General features: G+C 36.7%; 1 protein-coding gene across 5 annotated transcripts in view; it reads left to right on the top strand.

The window, feature by feature from the left end:
- Positions 1–21,316, top strand: part of DLGAP1 (DLG associated protein 1) — a 951,759-nt gene that overhangs the window by 89,135 nt on the left and 841,308 nt on the right. For all 5 annotated transcript variants that reach the window (XM_007974542.3, XM_007974540.3, XM_007974541.3 and 2 more), the window contains exon 2: positions 21,115–21,277. The gene's annotated coding sequence lies outside the window, so the exon portion shown is untranslated. The remainder of the gene's footprint in view (positions 1–21,114; positions 21,278–21,316) is intronic.

Here is a 21,316-nt window from a genome sequence, read left to right as displayed (position 1 = left end):
TTTTTACTGAAAGAAGTAGATACATTGAATTCAGTTAGGAAGCTTTGCAATTTTTTTATTGTAAAAGAAAACTTACTTGGTAAGATGCAGTAAAAGCAACTTGGGATAAAATTAGGAAACGGATCACAATGGATACATCTTTGAACTCTAAAAGTAATAAATCAAACTAAGATTTGACATTAGCTAGTTTATTTTTCAAATAATTCTGAAAACGATATGTGCACTAACTGTTCTGAAGTTATACTACGCAAGTTATTTTAATGCATCTATGTTGCTACTTTTGAATAACTATATTGCGTACTAGATGTAATTAGTGTTTAAAATTAGTTTCCTTGATGGTCTTGAAGTCAGTCCTTTATAATTTAGGTCAGCAAAGAAAATGCCAGTGTACTAAATTAGCACAGTTTTCACTGTTTTTATTCAGCAGCTGCAGGATAAGAAAAGTACAAGATTTTTTTTTTTTTTTTTTTTTTGCCAATGACAGAGCTGTATCCTGGATTTTTACATGGAATTTACATATTATGAAATTAAAAATCAAAAGATCAATTTTTCTGTGAGATAACTTTGTAATTTGCTATATGTAGTTATTGTGTTCATTTGATTTATGGCTCAAAGATGAGAAACATTATTGATTTTTTGGATATAGCCTCTAGATATGCTCTAGAAATGTTTCTTGCATTCTTAATGTCATTTCACATTATCAGGTAGAAAGAGTTCAGTTTTGCAAAGGTAACCCACAGGTTTTTTTAATGGAGGTTGGGAGGTAGAGCCAAATAAATTGATTTGTCTGTAGAAGTGTCTTCTATACCAGTGTTTCTAAGCATTTTTAAAAATTGTCTCCCCACTAAGGATTCTTTTCAGACTTTTGTTTTTCCTGAATATTCCCCAATGACACTTTAATATCACAGGTATACTGTATTCGGTTTATGTACTCTGGCCTAGGAAGGCCACAGATCATGATAGTATCTAAGATTTTTCATTCCCTACAAGAAATAATTCTTGTATTAACAGTGCATGACATGCTTGTTTTAGTTCTTATGTTTTCCATCAGATTTAGAAATGAATGGGCTTTTAAAATTAAAATAACCTAAATTATTTTTTCTCAGAACCCTAATTTTCCAAGAAAACTTCAATTCCCCAACTTTCCTTAATATGGTTCAAAATTTCCCTTTCCAAATGGTTTAACATAGATTTATTTATGCCTAAAAACATTTTTAAAAGATTTTTCAGTATTTAGGACCCAGATGAATTCTTTTCGGGGTTTCAAGATGGTATAAATCCATTTTATATTGAAATTTTGACCAATGGAATTCAGATTTATATCAGTTTTATTGCAGAATGTTGCCCCAACTATATCAGATGAAAATATATCAGTCATTTTGACAATACATACACAGCATATCTGTAAGTCATTCACCAAAATTACTGTGACTTACTTCAACCTTAATATAATTCCACTTGAAATCAGTGTATCTGGCTAAAGAGGTGAGACAAGACAAATTTACACTGATAACATTTTAAAAACTTATGAGTAATTGCATCATCATAGAAATACATCATCTATTTACATCACCACAGAAATACAGAGCCAGCTTTTGACTTAATACCTTAGGGATAAATAACAGTTATTAAATAAAACTTTTAATTTCAAAAGTTGTCAATAGCCAAATATTATATTTAAGTATTTTATTTTTAATGGGTAAAATTAGAAGAGGATATTTTATCGACTACACAATTTTAGGGAACAGGATTCAATAACTTTCTTTCTCATTTTCAAATTCATCCTGTGCTTAACACAGAATAGCTCAATTTAAGAATATTGAATTTCTTTAATTTGTGTTACATACACATATCCATATGAATATTTTCCACTGTCAATTGGGTCATTATATTTTAATAGTTTGTATTGAGGTATAAATTGCATACAGTTAAATTCATTCATTTTAGTTGTGTAATTCAATGATTTTATGTACATTTATAGGGTTACATAATCATCATTCCAATTTAGTTTTAAAACATTTTCTATCACTTCAAAAGAACATTTTCTATCACTGTAAATCCTTTAGCCTATTTACAGTCAGTCTTCCTCCCCACCCCAAGCCCTAGGCAACCAGTAATCTGCTTTCTGTCACAATAAATTTCCTTTTCTGAAACTTTTCATAGTAAAATCTGTTGGCTTTGGGTTTAGTTTGCCCTTCTGTTTCCAGTTTTTTAAGGTGGAAGCTTAGGGTACTGATTTCAGATTCTTCTTTTCTACTATTGCTGTGTAAAACTGTAAATTTTCTTCTTAGCGTTGCTTTACCTGCATCCCACAAGGTTTCATACACTGTGCATTTATTTTCATTCAGTTTGAAATCTAGGCTATTCACAAGGAATATTATTATTAATATTCACAAGGAAGATTAATTCCTTACGATTTCTTCCTTGACCCATGGAGGGTTTTGCCTATGCAAAAGAAATGAAATCATAACAACAAATCTCTTGAACCACAGCACAATCAAATGAGAAATCAAGACTAAGAAATTCACTCAAAACCATACAGTTGGCCGGGCGCGGTGGCTCAAGCCTGTAATCCCAGCACTTTGGGAGGCCGAGACGGGCGGATCACGAGGTCAGGAGATCGAGACCATCCTGGCTAACATGGTGAAACCCCGTCTCTACTAAAAATACAAAAAACTAGCCGGGCGAGGTGGCAGGCGCCTGTGGTCCCAGCTACTCGGGAGGCTGAGGCAGGAGAATGGCATGAACCTGGGAGGCGGAGCTTGCAGTGAGCTGAGATCCGGCCACTGCACTCCAGTCTGGGCGACAGAGCGAGACTCCGTCTCAAAAAAAAAAAAAAAAAAAAAAAAAAAAAAACCATACAGTTACGTGGAAATTGAATAACTTGCTCCTGAATGACTTTTGGGTGAATAATGAAATTAAGACAGAAATCAAGAACTTCTTTGAAATGAATGAGAACAAAGATACAATGTACCAGAATCACTGGGACACAGCTAAGGCAGTGTTAACAGGGAAATGTGTAGCCCTAAATGCCCATATCAATAAGATATCACGTTAACAACCTAACATCACAACAAAAATAACTAGAAAACCAACAGCAAACAAATCCCAAAGCTAGCAGAAGACATGAAGTGTCCAAAATTAGAGTTGAACTGAAGGGGATTGAGACACGAAAAACCATTCAAAAGATCAACAAATCCAGGAGCTGGATTTTTTTTTAAAACTACACATTTTAAATAATATATGGCAGCAGCTCGATTCTGGGTGCTCCCTCCCATGTTTTATTGCCATTATTGTTTCTTTCATTTCTTGTCTGAACTAATTCTATGAAGTCTGTATCCCCTGCAGTGTATACATATTGATGACTGTGCATCTTTAAAAATCTTAAGTCTGGTTTCCTGGAAGTTACCACTCACTGTGTTACGATAACTTAGTTATCCTGTGAATTATTACAGTGTATGTTTAAACACCTTGAGCCAATGAGGCTTCCACCTTTTCCCAGAGATCCCTGTGTAGTTTGGGTAACATCAAGTTTAGTGACATTCTGCCCCAGTTTTTATTTCCTGTGTCTCCCCTGTGTATGTGCAAGTACTCACATGCAATCAGGAATGTGTAGATAGCCCTGGCCCTTCTTTGTCTTCCCTGTGTGCATGCAGCCTTGCCCATGTGTGCATATTTCCAGGCTTACATTTACATTTTTGATCCCCACAAGGAATATCAGGGAGCTTATCAAGTCCACCATGGCCATTTCATTTCCTGAATCTCCCTGTAAATCTTAGGTCACTCTGCCAAGCCTGTTGCTTGCTCCAACTAGAATTGCAAACTCGGGCTAGCTGCGATGTTGGCTTTTCTGTTTTGTTTGCTATAGACATTGCTTCCAGTAATGCCAAGGGGATTGGGGTTTTCCTTGCTCCTCTCCAAGTCAAGTTGGCCCTCCAGCAGTGAAACTGCTGTTTTTAATGGCTTGTCAGAGACTCCTGCTGTTCTTAGTCAAAGTTCAGTATTTTCTCTTGATTAAATGCCTTTCAATTGCTTGTATGTCTTTGTTTGATTTACAGCGTCCTGAAATTATTATTTTTGAACATTTTCATCCAGTGTTTTTCATTATGGTAAAATACACATAACATATAATTTACTATCTTAAACATTTTTACCATTTATACTTCAGTGGCATTGAGTACATTCATACTGTCATGTAACCATCACCACCATCCATCTCTAGGGCTTTTTTCATCTTGCAAAACTGAAACTCTGTACCCATTAAACAGTAACTTTCCATTTCCCACATCTCCCCAGCCCCTGGACTCCACCATTCTACTTTCTGTGATTTTAAATACTCTAAGTACATCATATTAGTGGAATCATACAGCATTTGTCTTATTTGTGACTGGCTTATTTCACTTAGTGTAATATCCTCAAGGTCCATTCATGTCAGAATTTTATTTCTTTTTAAGGCTGAATAATATTCCATCATATATCTATCCCACAGTTTGTTTATCCATTCATCCATCAATGGACACTTGGTTTACTTCCATATTTTAGCTATTGTGAATAATTCTGCTGTGAACATTGGTGTACAAATATCACTTCAAGACCCTGCCACCAGTTCTTTTGAGTATATGCCCAGAGGTTGGCTTGCTGGATCATAAAGGAATTCTATTTGTAATATTTTGAAGAACTACTACACTACTTTTTATAGCAGTTGTACCATTTTACATTCCCACCAACAGTGTACAAGTGTTCCACTTTCTCTACATCCTCACCAACACCTCTTATTTTATGTTATTTTATATAGCCATCTTAATAGATATGAGATGGTATCTCACTGTAATTTTGATTTGCATTTCCCTGCTGATTAGTGATATTGACCATCTTTTCATCTGCCTTTTGATCATATGTATATCTTCTTTGGAGAAATGTCTATCTAAGTCCTTTGGATACTTTTAAATTGGGTCTTTTGGTTATTAGCTGTTGAGTTTTAGGAGTTCTCTATACGTTTTGGATATTAATCCCTTATAAATATATGATTTGTAAATGTTTTCTCCTGTTCTCTGTGTTGCCATTTTTTTCTCTGCTATTACTGTCTTTGGACACACAGTTTTTAAAACATTTTATCAAGTTTTTTGTTGCCTGTGCCTTTTGTGTTAATCAAAAAAATAGTTGCCAAATTAAGTGTTTCGAAGCTTTTGTTTTATCATTAAGGGTTTTATAATTTTAGATCTTACATTTACATCTTTGATCCATTTTGAATTAATTTTTGGATGTAGCATTAGGTGAGGGTACACTTTCATTCTTTTGGTTTGTGGAAATCCATTTTTCCCAGAAGCGTTTGTTTAAAAGACAGTCCAGTTTTCACTGAATGGTCTGGGCACCCTTGTCAAAAATTATTTGACCATTAATGTAAAGATTATTTCTGAACTATCTATTCTGTTCCATTGGCCTGTCTTCTGTCTTTATGCCAGTACCACAATGTTTTGATTACCGTAGCTTTACGGTGTTGAAATCAGGAAATGTGAGTTCTCCATATTTTTCTTCTTTTTAGATACTGTTTTGGCTATTCAGGGTTTCTTGAAAATTATTATTTTCTGCACAGTGTGTTTTACTTCAAAGAAGATAATTCAATATTTTAGTCCATTTGCACATATCAATAAAATATATTGTTATTTCATACAAACATTATTATTAAAATATTAATTTCTTAGACACTCCCTGAAGCCCTCTTCTGAAATTTTCTTCAGAAAGTTTCTTCTACAATCTTGACAGAAAAACTATAATTTCTGTCGATTTCTTCTATGAAGAATGTATCTTTACGTAAGGTTTAGGTTTATCTTTGTCTCATCTTTTGACTCTTTTCATCAATAATAGGTAAGTATAAACACACTTTTTTTTTTTTTTTGGAGATGAAATTTCACTTTCGTTGCCCAGGCTGAAGTGCAATGACTGCCTCTTGGGTTCAAGCGATTCTCCTGCTTCAGCCCCCTGAGTAGCTGAGATTACAGGTGCCTGCCATCATGCCTGGCTAATTTTTTGTATTTTTAGTAGAGACACGGTTTTGCCATGTTGACGAGGCTGGTCTTGAACTCCTGACCTTAGGTGATCTACCCACCTCAGCCTCCCAGACTTCTGGGATTACAGGCTTGAACCACTGCGCCCAGCCTAAACACACTTTTTTGATTCTCCTTTCATTCCGTCAACATTCTCTGCTCCTTTTTACTCCCTGCAGCAAATCATTTTGACTACACAGTGCTGTATTCATAACACTGTATCATAGACTTCACTCTTCTCAGCAGCCTCTCCAAACTTGTTTTATTTATCTATGTTTATCATCATTTATGTGTGTGTGAAAATATTCCATTTGCATAACTCCACTGAAGATGAAAGTCTTCACTTTCACTTTTGTGAGTTCCACCTTTTGATTCACATTTCTCTTCTATCTCCATTTGCTCTCACATCTTAGTTACTTAGCTTCTGCTGTGTGAGTCTGTTCTAGACACTCCTTTTGCTTTGTCTCACTTTTGTCCTTTTTCTAATATAACTCTATAAAATGAAATACATTAATTCCTGTTTTATAATTTTCTATTTTAATTTGCCCCCAAGTACACATATCCCATTCCACCCTAATGCCACAAAATTAAACTTTAGCACTTCTTGGATCTCCGTTCTCAGCCATCCTCTTTTTTCTATCTATATTCTTCCCCTAAGTAATTTCATGGTGCCTAGTGGATTTAAACACCATCTGAAAAATCCCGAATTTATATTCTTTTCCCAGACCTCTCTGCTAGGCTCCATAATTGTCTACACAACTCTTTACCTGAGAACCACACTTGGATAAGTCACTATTCTTACCTACAGCTACTCAAGACAGAATCTAGAAGTCATATTTTATGATCCCTACATCAGGTTTATAAATCCCTTTGGTTGACCTGTTTGTTTGCATGTCTATTGTTGGCTTCCTCCAACTTTCAAATATAGACTACATAGAATCAAGATTATTGACTCTTTTGTTGCTTACTTTATCTCCATTGTCTAGAACAGGGCCTGCTTCCAGGGCCTGCTTGAATGTATATTCCAGTTCTTTTTTTTTTTGAGACGGAGTCTCGCTCTGTCGCCCAGGCTGGAGTGCAGTGGCTGGATCTCAGCTCAATGCAAGCTCCGCCTCCCGGGTTTACACCATTTTCCTGCCTCAGCCTCCCGAGTAGCTGGGACTACAGGCGCCCACCACTTCTCTATCTACCATTATCAATCCTAGTCCAAGGCACCATCGTATCTGTCCTAAATAACTATAGTAGTCTCGTTCAGAGGTATTCTGCTGCTTTATCTTTTCCCCACCAATTGCTAGGTTCATGGCTGAGGCCCTTACAACAAAAGACATTAGCAAAAGAAAAGCATACACATTTATTTAATGTAAGTTTTATGTGACACGGGAGCCTTCAGAAATGAATATTTAAAGAAACAGGAAAGCCTGTGTACTTGTAAGTTTGTTGAAGAGGTGTATAGTTGTGAAGAAGCATGACTGGAAAAAGGGGGTATGAGCTAATGAAGGGAATGTACAATGCCTGTTTGTTTGGATTCTTCTTCATGTCCCTGTATCTTCAGCGATAAAGACGTTCCTTTCCTCCAGGCATAGAAAGGCCACCTCTCACGTGAGGGTCTTGTGACCTACTCCAGAGGAAGATCAGAAAATTATTTCTAGGTTTTATGAGCTGGTTCAGAGGAGAAGGAAGGAGAAGTCAGAGAGATCATCCCACTTCTGCATTGTTTTCAAATACCGAGGTGCCATATTTTAAGGGAGCATGTCCTGAACCCTATCACTCCTCACTAATATCTTTGCTTTTCATTTCCCTCTGTCTGTAATTCAGTCCCTAAATAAAAGCTAGAGTGATCTTTTTAAAACATAAATTAGATCACTGTATTTCTTCTTCATAAAAGAAAAACATACAAGCTTCCTTTTGGAGTTTGAGGGGGAAGGCTGTTAATTATAATTCCCTCCTTATCACCAGCGTTTTAAAGCAGTAGAAGGAGACAAAGGAGTTAAACACGTGGAGAATGGAGTGTCAGGTCTATTACTAACACAGCTCTTGGAGAATGTGGCAGAGTGAGTGCCAGCCCTGGGCTTCCTGCTGCTGCACCAGAATTAGATGGACTGACCCAGAAGTCACAGGCAACACCGAATACCTGCACAGCAGGTGCTACAGAGATAAGCTGTGGCCACAAAGCTCAGCCCTAGGCCCAAAGCAGACAAGAGCCCTGCTCTCTGCAGGCAAGAGGAAGGGGCTGAGTCTTTCATGCCCAGCTCTTCCTACTAAACTCACCAATCAAAGGCGTGAGAACAGAGGGAGGCCCTAGGCTTCCCTTTCCATGAAGAAAACAATGGAGAGTGAGTATTCTGCAGTCACATCTGTAATGCCTTTGCATTTGGAATAAAGCATGAACTCCTTGCTTGAGGTCACTGGGATTGTCTACTTCTCTATCTTCATCTTTTCTGACTCCCTCTCACTCCCTGAGTGGCACACTCACTGGTCTTCTTTCTTTGTTTCTCAAACATGCCATGCTAGTCCCAGAAGGCCTTTTAACTTTCTTTTCCTTCTTTAAGGACCATTCTGCCCTCAGGACTAATTATTTTTCATTATTCACATTTGTGCTCAAATGTCACCTCAGCGTAATAAGATGATCACCCAATTTCAAAGAAATCTTTCAGTCATTTATCATCTTATTTTATTAGATTCACTGAACCAATCATTATCTGAAATTGTATTGTTCATCCATTTGTTTGCATGTATATTATTTGCTTCCTGCCAACTCTCAAATATCGACTTCACGGAATCACGATTACTGACTGTTTTGTTCCCTGCTTTATCTCCAGTGTCTACAACAGGGCCTGCTTCCAGTAGGCCTTTTGTAAAGATTTGTTGAGTGAACGGTTTTTGCTCTCTGTTACTCCATCTGATCCTTCCAATAGGCAAAGCTTGAGTTTTAAGCTCCAGCCTTGGGCAAGCGCAGATGTAGATATTTATAATCTACGAACTCACAGTGCTGACTACACTGGGCCTCATATTTCAGATTTTCTGAGAAGCAGTGAGGAGCATAGGTAACTACCTTCCTGCCAGCTGCATTTCTCACTGCCATAGGGCTGTGGAATCCCTAAGACTAAGATAGTACATGGGCCCTGCCCTTCAAAGGGGTCTGTTTGTTATTCAGTGGAGAGGCACTGCGAAGCACTGGCCCACTGACTGGCAGACCTTGCAGCAATGAGACGGTGTCAGCTGCTCTTGCCAGAGATGTCAGTCAATGGAACAGATGGGCTACTCTGGTTTTTCAGAATTCTCGGGGTGTAGGCTACTCCAGCTACACCAACTCTTCTCTTATTTGGAAATAGAAAATTGCTTGCGTACTTGGTTAAATAATTCATTCAGGCCACAATTACATATTGACTTATCTTCTGTGTTCCAGGCAAGATTTAGACACTGGGAATACAGAGTGAAAACAAAAAAACAGACAAAAATCCTGTCCTATGAAGCTTACTTTTGAGTAGGAATCCACAGGTAATAAAGAAATAAATGGTGGGAGTCCGAGGCGGGTGGATCATTTGAGGTCAGGAGTTCGAGACCAGCCTAATTAAAATGGTGAAACCCCATCTCTACTAAAAATACAAAAATTAGTCAGGTGTGGTGGCACACACCTATCTATCATCCCAGCTACTTGGGAGGCTGAGACAGGAGAATCGCTTGAACCTGGGAGGTGGAGGTTGCAGTGACAGACAGATGATGAGTCCTATGGAGAACAGCAAGGCAATGGAAAGATCAGAATCCATCTATAAAGGTGTCATGTGGGCACCTGAATGGGGAAGGGAGAGTGTTATCCTTGTGGCTACCCATGCTGGAGGAACAACAAAGGCTAAGGTCCTGTGACATGTATGTGGCACGTCCTAGAAAGAGCAAGGAGGCCAGTGGACTAGAGCAGAGCAAACAAAGGTGATAATAGGAAGGGATGAGGTTGGAAAAGTAACAAACAACAAAATGTATGGGATCTTTTTGGGCAGAGGAATGTCATGCTCTAACTTGTGATTTAAGAGGAACACTTGGGTTACTGCACGGAGCAGGCATGTAGGGAGTGAGGGCAGAGTAGCAACATAGAAAACTATTTCAAGAATCCAGTCAAGAGATAATAGTGGACAAGAATAGGATGATAATAGTAAAGGTGGTGGGAAATGCTCAGATTCAGAATGTATTTTGAAAGTAGAGCCAACACAGGATTTTCTGATGGATTGGACATGACGCATGAGAGGAGAAATTCATGAGACCAATATTTTTGACTTGTGTTGCTAGAAATGTAATATTATCCATTGTTGACAGAGGAAAAAACTGGGACGGGCAGGTTTGTTGGGGTATCTGGAGCTCAGTTTTGGTCACGTAAATTTTAAGGTGCCTACTGGTAATCTATGTAGAGATTTGCAGTGGCTGTTAGATACAAGTCTAAGATTCAGGGAAGAGACTGGACTAGAGATATAAAATTGGGAGTTGTCAGTGTGTAGATAACTATTTAAGCCTAGGGGTCTGGATCAGTTTACCAAGGGAATGGTTCTCTGGGAAAAAGAGAAGAACCTCCACATGAGACCATGAAGGAGCCACTCATAAGGAAAAAAAAAAAAACCCAGGAGAGTCCATGAAGTGAAGACAGAGTCCTCCTGAAGACAGAGTCCAACTGACTACGGTGCACTTCCTGCTGTCAGGGCAGTATTGGGCCTGGAGTGACAGATGTGCAATGGAGATGAACAGGTTACCTCTAGACAGGAACGTAGATGTCATTGGTGATTTTGACAAGGGCAGTTTCCTGGGAGCTGGTGAAAGAATCAGAGCTATGATTGGAGCAGATGCAAGGTAGCATAGGCGAGGTATTAAAAGCAGCAAACAGATAAGTTTTGAGAAGTTTTCTGTAAAAAAAGCAGAAGAGGAAGCAGAGAGCAGCAGCTAGTCTAGTATGGGAGACTCAAGAGAAGATTTCTCTTTTTTATTTTTATACTTCTTATTTTGAAATTATAGACTCACAAAAAAATTGCAAAAAAAAAAAAAAAAAAAAAAAAAAAAAAAAAAAAAAAGGAAGGATCCTGGATGGTCCCGTGTAACTTTAACCCAGTTTTCTTCAATGATAACTTGTGTAACTGTAGTACAATATCACAATCAGGAACCATCCACAGAAGTCACTACAGTTTCACCAATTACACATGCACTTGTGTGTATGTGAGTGTGGGTGAAACAGTGTGTATTACATTTCATTTTATCACGTGTGTAGATCTGTGTAACCACCAGCATAATCAAGATCCAGAACCTTCCATAACTACGTGGTGCCCTTGTTCTATTCCTTTAAAGTCACACATCCTTTATTCTTAACCCCTGGTGCCCAGTAATCTCTTCTCCGTCTCTGTAATTTTGATATTCCAATATTACATAAATGGAATCACACAATATGTAACCTTTGAAGGGATGACTTTTAACACTCTGTATAATCGCCTTGAGATTCATTCAAGCTGTTGTGTGTATCAACAGCTTCCTTTTATGGCTAGGTAGTAGTCCATGGTATGGATGGGACCCATTCGGGGACATCTGGACTGTTCCAGTTTTTGGCTATTATGAGTAAAGCTGCCATGAACATTTGTGTACAGATTCTTGTGTGAACATAAATTTTCATTTCCCTGGGACAAATGCCCAAGAGTGTCATTGCTGAGTTATATGTCAAGAGTATGTTTAGTTTTAAAAGACACTGCCAAACTGTTTCCCAGAGTGGCTGCACAATTTTACATTTTCACTAGCAATGTGTGAATGACCCAGGTTCTCTGCATCCTGGCGAGCATTTTGTGTTGTTGTTATCTTTTGTTTTAGCCATTCTGATGTATGTGTAGAGAGGAATTTTTTTTTTTTTTTTTTAAGATGAGAGTAATTGTGGAAAAAGCCAGGAGGCTGCCTGTACCTCTAGTTTCTTCTTAGGTAGCTTGAATATTGTTAAAAATCCAGTCCATATTTAACAATATTGAGTGGCCGTTGAGTCATGTATATACAAAGATGGGTATTGTGTACCTTAGATATGGATATGTGGAGATCATCTTGACCCATGAAGATGAGGAGCAGTGTAGGGGCAAAAAACATGTGATACCTTTCCTCTCTATCATGAGGCTCACAGCTGACACCCCTACAACAAAAGGCAGGTTAAGAAGAGAAAAGCATAGCAAATTCATTTAATCAAAGTTTTGCGTGATGTGGGAGCCTTCAGAACATGAAGAGGCAAAGACTTAAGGAAAACTGTCTATTTTTATGCTTAGGTTCAACGAAGAATATATAGCTGTGTAGAAATAGAATCAGACAAAAAGATATTCACCTAAGGGTAATAAACTAGGGTCTGTCCAGATTGTTCTGGTCCTTCTGTGTGGCATTCCCTCCTCATGGGTTCGGGCAGGGACCTCCTAGAAGGAGATAGGTCAGATTTCTCTATGACCATCTTCCACTCAGCAAGGTAGAGGAAGGTTAGAGTAATCGTTCTAGGTTTTATGATTGGCTTTTGAGGAGAGGGGTTCTAGTTTCTGTGACTTACCTTGGGGAAGAGAAACTCAAGTTTCTATGGTCTGCCTTGTGGGAAAAAGGGAAGTAGGAGAAAGAAGAGCAGGAGAAGACCAGAAAGAGGCTTTGCTTTTGAGGCCCCTTCAGTGTCCTGCAGTTCCAAGTACTGAGCATGTCAAAGTGCCATAATTCAGGGAGTCATTTTCCAAACCCCAACAGCAGCAAGCATGTGCGAGTCGCAGAGACTCCAGACCTGTCGACGGCGGTAACAACAGCCAGTTCATGCTGCTGTTTTGCCCCAGTCTGAAGTCTCATCCCTCTCAGTTGTACACGTTTACCCACAAAACCTACTCAGCTTCTAGGGTGAAATGTACAGTAGCTCACAGCAACTTAGGCATTATAAATTTGAGTTCTTATGTTTATCTATTGATTTTTCAGAGGGACAGTGATTTCAAAGTGCCTAAAAGTTGATATAACTGAGTAGCCCAACACTAAACTTCAGGATTAAGAGAAGCTTTGAAAAACAGAGTGGAGGCAAAATATATATTTAAACATATATTAATATATACATAAATTATATATTTATATATCGTATGTATATGTTATATATCATATATATTTAAAAATAAAATTTTAAATATCTTACACTAGTTTCATGGTGTTAAGATGTAAAATCCTTTTCCTTCTCAGTCTGAAAACGTTTTCTCCAAGCCAAATTTGCTCATTATAAAAAAGAGCCAAAAAGCAAAAGGCTGCAGAAAGCTTTTTACAATGAGGAGGAAATTATCCTGTGATGGAGAAAGCCAGACCTTAAAACTGCCAATCACACGGAGGTTGCAATCTCTTGGGAACGGGACGGAGCCGGTCTTATGGTTGTTTGCTCAGAATGCGGCTCACTCTCGAAGCTCCTTGTAATAACTTGACTGAACAGATGTAGCTACTTCAGGTCGTTTGAAACATGTCAGCCTGGGGTGGGTCAAGGAATTGTGACTCGCTGCCCCGTGCTCAGTGGGAAGCCTTTACTGAGCCAATTTATCCCCTGGGACCTAGAGAGAAAGGAACAAAAAGAAAAAGCAAAACAAAACAAGAGATAAGCAGCCAAGTGTTCTGAAGGCAGAGAGTGAACAGTTGAAGACAGAAAAGCTTTGGTGTGTGAGGGCTTGTGTTTTAAATGCTATAAATTCTGGACTTATGATAGATCTTTTCAAACAGAAGAGTTTGCTGAGCCAAGATTGTTGCCCAAATGTGGGCTTTCTTGCAGTTGGTAACTGTACTTGACTATAGCCTTTTGCCATGCAGTTCTGCCCAGAAGACTTTTCGGGAGTGGGGACCATCTGTAATCCAGGTGGATGATTGTCATACTCACCACGGCTCCAGTGCTTAAACATGCTCAGTGCCCCACAAGTTACAAGCAGTTCCTCCTCCCACATTTACAAAAGTAATGGAGATTCACATACAGAAAATCATCGGTAGAGAAGCATCAAGTCAGATAAGCATAAAGACTGAGACATTGCCATGAAATACTGGTCGTGAGTGTGTGTTTTAAGGGCATAAGGCAAGAGTGAGTACAGAATTCTGTGTTGTGGTTGTCCTGGGTCGGGAAATTAGCTTTTCTTAATTCAAACAGAAACATTTTGAAAAAGACATGTTGTCACGTGTGGGTAAGTGGGTGAGAGATTGTTTGACTGCTAGAAGATGAAGGAAGTTCAGGCATTAGGGGCTACTTTATATAACAAACAAAGGACATTTATGTTTGTTTACGGAAAGCCACTTCATGTCCTATGTATACCTCTATCCCCCACAACAAGCAGAACCGTGACTTTCATTGAGCAGGTGCTAAGTAAATGTCATTAGCTTGATCGATAGGACATTAAGAAGGCAGAGGGTTGCCTTACCAAGCCATGGTTAGAGAAAGCAATATTAATGAGAATGCCGCCTACAGACATGAGGGGCAAGGTGCTGAGGAGAGGGAGATTTGAGAGCATTTTTCTCTGAAGGCTGGAGTTCTTGGCATCTATAATGAAATGTAGAAGCCAGATATGATGCTTCTATTTTAGGTTGAATGAGACAACAGTCAAAGTAAGGGAAGAAAGAAAACTGGCGGGAGGTAGAAAGGTGTGCCCTTGTTTTGATAAAGTTGGCAAATGCCTCTGAGTGATTCAAACAGGTGGCTTGCTGCCATTTTGAAAGTTTGTGTGAGCTTTTCTGGAAATAGTGCTGTGAATATTTTTCTTCCATGATGATCTTACTCTGTTGCACCTCATGGTTTTATTCCGGATTTGTAAATTAAGTGTGATAAGGCAATCCGTGAGGGACGATTCTTATGGAAAAAACTACATGTTGTTTTTAACAGAAAGAAAAAAACACATTTAAGTGTTTGGAACATACCTAAACAAGTTTCTTACTAGACTAAGGTTATTAATTTTAAATCTTGGCATAGTGCAAACAAAATGTATAGAATAAAATGAATTTGAGCCTATTATGACTTTGATTAATGATTCAATTTGTAGCACCACATTTGTACAACAAATCTAAGCTATTCGTGATGAAATTCATACTTTGATAACTGATAACTGACTAGCTATTCAGATTTATCTGTGTTGGAAAGGAATCAGAAGAAACTGAAGCACAAATGCATGGTTTTAGATATTGATTTTTTGCAGTTTATTTTCACGTGCCATGGTTTCAAAAACATTTTATTGTCCCATGTATGTATGTATATTTTAAATTAGAAACAGAAATTAAGTCACCTAAGAGACCATTAGCTAGATTTTGAGTCAGAATAATCTAAGATTTTAGCATATGTACTAAAAAATTAAATTATTTATCTCGGGGCTACTAATAACTTACAAATATGACCCTAGAATAGATAAGTGTAGCTATTTTTATAAATTCTTACAAACTAGAAAACTCCTCTTCCAAATATGTCAAGCTTAATTTTCTGCTCTGTGGAGCACAGCTAGTGAGGCAGCAAAGCCCAGTGACATTTTCCACAGTGTGAGTTGCCAACCACTAGAAGCCTGTGGCAGTGTTTAAATCTACAGCAAACACGCTAACAATTGGTTGAAGAAAGGATTATGTAATTCCACCTTGATATTCCTTTCTGTGATGCTTACATCAGTGGCAAAGGATCATAAAGGCCGAACTGGGTGAATGCTAAGGTAGCATTTTCTCAGTTATGAGCCAATTTAATCTTTATGCTTTCTGGAGATTACTTTAGTCAATCTCTCCATTTTCACTAAACTCCTAAAGAAATGAATCTTCTTTGACTGTCGCTATTTCAGTGTATGCTGGGGCTCTCATTTCGGTGGTCACTATTTCTGCAGAGTGGCCTATATTAATTCCAAAGTCTCCTGGAGAGCATTAACTAGTAAAATAATAGCATTTCTCTACCTAGATTCTAATAATGTTTTGGTAATTAAATCAAACCTACTATTTGAAAAATTGGTACTGGCAGAAGAAAGAGTTAAATTCTGAGGACCTGGAAAGCTTCTTTGTATGAATAGAATAGAATAAAAGTCAAAAGAAGACCTCTACAATGTAATGGAACAAAAATTTTTGTATGTCATGAAATTCTTTTAAAGTTCTAGGGGAAATACGATTATCCAAATTGTCCTACTGCAGCACCCCAGCTTTGTTACCAGATCTGTAAATGACTTTACTTGGCAATATTGGTGAACAGAAGAGTCATAAATAAGTAAATTTTCCAGATAACTGGAACATATTCTCACTGCTAAACTTAATTTATTATTTTAAAGTGTTTGAATATATATTTATTTATCAGCCTTCTTTTAACAGAAGATGTTGATCATATTTTTTTTTTTCCTTAAAGGTATTACCTTTTGTAACTAAAAAAAACATTTATATTGACATCTGACTACGTTCAAGGCATGTATTAAACCCTAATAGAGATATTGAATATCTCACATTCTATTGGCAGAAACCAATATTTGTGTGACTAGTATTCACATTTCATATGTTAATTATAGATGTAGTTAAATTGTAATTATCTATCTTCTCCAATAGAATGTAAAATGCTCAAGTAAAGGGACTGTATGTTTCTTATTTGCTTAAAAGTGGTACTTTCAGGAAGAAACTCACGGATGGCGTCTGTTTAAGAGATTTCAAATCAATTAATGTTGGCTAATTTGGAGTTACTGCAGATGAAAAATTCTGGAAATTTTACAATTAAGAGAAAATTGTATTTACTTTTAGTATTGAGGAAAATTGAACTGCTTTGTTCTGCATTAGCACCTTTATAAAGCTAGAGACATTTTGATAGTTTAGGAAAATATAATATCTCATTTAAAATTTGTTTTTTCTTTAAAAACGATCAGTTTTGGTACACATAGGCTAAAAATATTTCCCTAAGACATCTCAGGGTGCTGAACTTTATTATATCCAATAACTAATATTTCCCTCCATTTTTCAAGAAGAAATAAACACTTTGAACAGATAGAATAATTAGCATTTATAGCAAAAACCAGGATATTTTCTTTTCTCATCATCGAAAGTGAAAAACAGATATCTAAACCATGCATTTTCAGCAAAGGAGTTGAAGAAGAAAACAGTTCTGCTTTTCTTCTGTTGTTTTATGAAAAGTGCAATCTCAGAAGTTAATACTTAGTTTTAATTGCATCCTTTAGAAAGTTCTGTCTGATAAAATGGCACATTTAAACCATGAAAATTGAGACAAAAGAATATATTCAATAAATGCTTTTTCATAATTTTCCACTAATTAAAACCTACCTATGATAAAGTACCTGGATCTTAAATGTACAGCTTAGTGAGTGTTATGGATTAATACACATGTGTAAGCCTCACAAATAGAAAGGTACAGTGTATTATCATCCACCCAAAGGCCTTACCTGTTACTTGTCCTAATTAATACCCCCAGAAGTACTCAATAGAATACATTTTTTCACTATAAATTCTTGTTATCAGTTTTTTTAATTTCATATAAATGGAATGGCACACTATGCTCTCTTTTGATTTTCTTCCTCCGTATCATCTCTGTGGGGCTGAACCGTGTTGTATAATTCGTCATAACAGTTTGATCTGCTTTCCTGATGTAGAGCAGTAAATTTTGTAAATATATCGTAGTTGTTTTTTTTTTTCATTTTTATTCTTTTACTTTTACCCTTTGACTAACATCTCCCCTTTCTTCTATCCCTCAGATCCTTCTATCCACCATTCTACCTTCCGTTAGTGTGAGTTTGTGCCACACATGTCATTTTTCTGTATTAAGATCCAATCCAGGATCACAGACTGCATTTACTTGTTATGTCTCTTTACTCTCTTTCGATTTGGGGTACTTCTTAGACTTTCCTTGTTTATTATGACTTTGACAATTTTGAAGAGTGCTGGCCAGTCATTTTGGAGAATGTCCTTCAGTTCTGGTTTGTCTGATGTATCTTCATGATTAAATTCAGGTTTTTTAAATTTTTTGCATGAATACTGCAAAGGCTACACTGTGACCTTCTCAGTGTGTCATATCAGGAGATACATGATGTCAACACGTCTCATTTCTGGTGATGTTAATTTTGATCACTTGACTGAGATGGAGTCTATCAGTTTTCTCCACTATAAATTTATATTTTTTCCCTTGTAGCTAATAAGGATCTTATGGGGAGAGAGTTTGAGACTATGCCAAAGTCCTGTTTTCTCATAAACTTTTGCCCACAAATTTTAGCTGCCATCAATGATTCTTACCACTGTGTTTGTGAGATGATGATTTTCTATATCCATCATTCCTTTTGTATTTTGAATTTGAATTTCACTCTAAGGATTTTGTCCTTACCTATTGATCCAGTTACTTATTGGTGATATGGACTCAAGGATCTTTTTTTTATTCCGTGAGATAGACTTCTTTATTATTATCATTTAGTTTGTTGCTCTCATTCTAGAATTGGCCACTGGGGACTCCTTCAGGGTGACTCTGATGCCGTGAAATTTTGAGCACATACTTACTCTGGCATTACAAGATCTTGCAGGCTTATCTTGCTCCATTTCCTCATCTTGCTAATCTCTACCCATTCCCAAAATCAACCTTTTCGTGAAGGATATTTGACTCTTTTTCTTAGCGAAGGGTATTTGGAAAACAAAATCTGAGTGCTAGATGTGCTCATTGCTCTTCTACCATTGCTTCTAGGTCACCTGACAGAGCTAGGAAATATGTGTACATATACATCCACATATGTGCACACGTCTCTCCTTTATGTCAGTTTGTACACACACACACACACACACTCCTGAGTTCATGCTGAGGCACCTGATTGCAGTCCAGCACTGCAGGGTTCATTCTAGCCAAATCCCTTCCATTACTTGTAACTCCTCTTTTTATCATTGAGAAACTTCACTCTCAGTATCATCAATTTATTTAATTATTTGCTTAATCTTCATATACGTACAATGTAGTCTCACAGTCGCAATTTCATACCACTCTGAAAAACAAACCTCTCACTGGAGTACAGTATGTATGGATACTTTTCCTTGTGTTCAGGCTTGGAGTAAGCAGTCAAAACACTGTTTTCTAAAAGTTATTTAGCTTAGTTCTATTCTTTCCCATCCCCTTCACTGTGGTTATTTATTTATAATGCAATTTACATGAAGGATTAATATCTTAATTTATGGATATTAATTTCATATCCTGTTGCCTTACTAAATTATGATTTGGGGATTAGCAATATTAATTATTATTGATTCTTAAGTGTTTTTCAGGTATAGTGTCATCTATAAGTGGGGATACTTTTACCTCTTCTGTACCAGTTCTAATACCTTTAATAGATTTTTGTCTAATTGCATTTGTTAACACTTTCAGTGAAATAATAAATAGTAAAGGAGATAACTAGTATCTTCCCCTTGTTCCTGATGTGAATAGGAATGCTTCTAGTGCTGTCCAATTAAGATACCGATTTTAGCATTGAGAAATATATATTTTTAATATGTTAAAAATCACATTCATTTTCTTGAATATTCTTATAATGAGTGAATGTTGAATTTCATTAAGGCCTTTCGGCATATAGGGAAAAATCATACTGCGTATGATAATAATAGATTTCCTAGTAGGAACCAACCTTGAATTTCTATAATAAATCCCACTTAGTTGTATTCATTATTTTCTTAATATGATGTATAATACTATGCTCACCAAAATTTCTTTTACTATTTTTGCATTGATATTCATGGACAATATAGGTCTATAGATTTATTTTCTTTTGAACAAAGTTTTTTAGGTTTAGGTATCAATGTTATTCTGGCTCAGTAAAAGGAAACATTTTCTCTTTCATTTTCAATGTTTTGCCACATTTTGTAGAGTCCTGAGACTATTTGATCTTCAAATGTTTTATAGATTTTTACCATGACACTATCTGGGCCTGTTTTTTTTTTTTTTTCTTATGATATTCATCCTTAATAACATTCTCTATTTCTTGTATGGAGATTGATCTCTTTAAACTTTCTCCATTAATGGAGTCAATTTTAGTACACATGATTCCCTGGAAAATTGTCTCTTTTATCTAAATTTTCAAACTTGTATACATAGATATCTGTAGTCACTTAGGCTACTTATTTCATTTTATCTTTTTTCAATAGCTAAATCTTCATGTTATTTCTTATTTTTGTAGTTTTACCTTCTCTCTTGTTTTCTGGTCAAGGTTACCAGTGGTTTGTTTATTTTGTTAGAGTTTTAAAAAACTGAGGGTATTTATTTATAGAGTAACTGCTTTCTGATTCTCTGAGCATTAATTTTTACTTTAATCTTTATTATTTCCTCCTATATGCAATTATTTAGTTATTTAGCTGGAAATGTATTTTATTTTAATTCTTTCATTTCTCCTGACAAAAGCACTTAAATGATATACAGAAATAATGCAATGCTGTTGTATCACAAACAATGGTTTTGTGAAAAGTAGCCAACTGATTCTAAACTTTACTGTATTCTCCTCAAATGTGAAAAAGGCCAGAAGATCAGACAGATATGTCCTAAGTTCCAAATCCACTGTTTCCTTGTTGTCTGACTTCAGCAAATCTCTCATTCCCTGATTATCAGTTTCCTCATTTGTAAAACAGAAATGATAACATCTCATCTGAAAAATTAAGTGAGATAATTTCTGGAAAACACCAACTCAGTGCTTAATATTGTATACTCCATAAATGGGCCTTCTCTCTATCTTTCTGAGTTAGGGATAAAATAACTGCTCTTTATTGAGCATTGTTAGAAGCATTTTGTTAGTAATACCCTATTTCTTTTTTTCCATGTCCTTCTGCAGAGGATGTGCATAGCTTGCCCTTAAATATGAGTTGGTGACCAAATTTTGACATGAAGTCCATCCATCTGACTTGGATCTCATGCTCTTTAAAAAAAAATTTGATGTACTTTTATTTACTTATTTTAATTGACAAAGTTCGTACTCTTGATGACTATGCTAGCCTGCCTCTGAACTGTAAGTTAAAAGATTAAGACTGCTATTCATAAGGTTTAGTATGTATGAGTAACATTGCAAAAGTAATCATGGAGCTCCATTAACAGACTTGCCTTCCCTCCTTGTCGCCTTCTGCATTTCAGCACATCGTGAGTGGTGCTCTTGAGTCTCTTCAAGTGATTACTACTTAGATCTTCCCCTGGGACACCTTCTTGAAAGGACCAGCGTGCATCCACTTTGCTTAGATATAATCCCAGATTAGTGGAGTTGTTGCAAAGCAGACTTCGCTTGTCTCACTAACACTGGGTAAGTGTTTGAAAACTATATTTACTGTTTGCAGATGAT

Source organism: Chlorocebus sabaeus, chromosome 18 (assembly GCF_047675955.1).
Source record: "Chlorocebus sabaeus isolate Y175 chromosome 18, mChlSab1.0.hap1, whole genome shotgun sequence".
Lineage (NCBI taxonomy): Eukaryota > Metazoa > Chordata > Mammalia > Primates > Cercopithecidae > Chlorocebus > Chlorocebus sabaeus.
This window is presented reverse-complemented; position numbering and strand designations above follow the sequence as displayed.